Source organism: Pteropus vampyrus, unplaced genomic scaffold (assembly GCF_000151845.1).
Source record: "Pteropus vampyrus isolate Shadow unplaced genomic scaffold, Pvam_2.0 Scaffold411, whole genome shotgun sequence".
NCBI classification, from domain to species: domain Eukaryota; kingdom Metazoa; phylum Chordata; class Mammalia; order Chiroptera; family Pteropodidae; genus Pteropus; species Pteropus vampyrus.
Window position 1 is genome coordinate 337,345 of NW_011889192.1, and position 1,522 is coordinate 338,866.

The following is a 1,522-nucleotide window of genomic DNA, read 5'->3' on the forward strand; positions in this document are numbered from 1 at the left end:
GCGTAGCAGACTCCTACCTTGTATAACCCAGCTTCAACAATTTTATTTATCCCACCTTTTTTTTAGCCTATTTTAAAATAAGTCCTAGATATCATGTCACTCATAAATATTTTAAGGTGCATGGTGACAGATAAGGAAGGATACCTTAAAAAAACAAGCTATGTGCCATTAATCACATTAACAATATTTCTTAATATCTAAATCCAGTCCATATATAATTTTCTCAGATTGTCTTAAAAGTGTCTCTTTACAAAAGTTTGAATCAGAATCAAAATGAGGTTTGTGGATTGCATTTGATTGATATGTTTGTCTCTTTTAGTATTATCAGTTCCCCCTTTTAAAAAAAATTGAGAAAATGGAATTATTTGTCCACAGAACGTCCCATATTCTGGGTTCAGCAGGGAGCATCTTTATGGTGTCAACGTGTTCATCTCCCCACATTTTCTATAATTATTGGTGAGATCCGGAAGCTTGACTAGATTCAGATTCTCCCCTCTCTCTCCCAGAATACTTAATGGTGGCATGGTATATGTCCTGTTACATACATCAGTCACATGGGCGGGCAGCACTGTCTGGTCGTCCAATTTTTTATGTTGAAATTCATCAGTCTTGTTGCTGTGAGGTTGATTCATCCATTAGAAAAGTTCTGTTGGTCTTTCAAGTAGCATTTTTTAAATTAATTTTTTTCCAATTACAGTTGACGTTTAATATTACATTAGTTTCAGGTGTACAGCATAGTGGTTAGATATTTATATAACTCACAGAGTGATCCCCCAATAAGTCTAAAGTACCCACCTGACACCATATATAGTTATTACAGTATTATCGACTGTTTTCTATGCTGTACTTTATATCCTGGTTGCTATTTTGTAACTGCCAATTTGTAATTCTTAATCCCTTCATCCCTTTTTCACCCAGCTGCCAACCCCCTCCCATCTAGCAGCTATCAGTTTTTTATCTTTATGTGTCTGTTTCTGTTTCGTTTGTTTATTTTGATTTTTAGATTCCACAAATAAGTGAAATCGTATGGCATTTGTCTTTAACTTATTTCACTAGCATAATACCCTCTAGGTTCAACCATGTTGGAAATTGGGATGGCTCCTATGGAAAACAGTGAGGAGATTCTTCAAAAAATAAAAATAAAAATAGAACTAGCTGTGGCCCAGCAATTCTACTTTTGGGTATGTATCTGAAGAAATTTAAAACACTAATTCAAAAAGATATATGCATCCCTATGTTCACTGCAGCATTTACGATAGCCAATATATGGAAGCAACCTAGGTGTCCATCAACAGACGATTGGGTAAAGAAGATGTGGTTACATATACATAATGGAATATGACTTGATCTTTAAGGTACTGTTTTTAACATTCATCAGCGATCATTGCCTAGGTCTGTTATTTCCTTAGTCATTGAAAAATTGATGATTCTTTCATTGAGGATGGGGAGACTTTTTATTTTGAACAATTTTGGACTTAAAGAAAACTCACCGGAACAATAGCAAAACCTCTCAGATAACTTT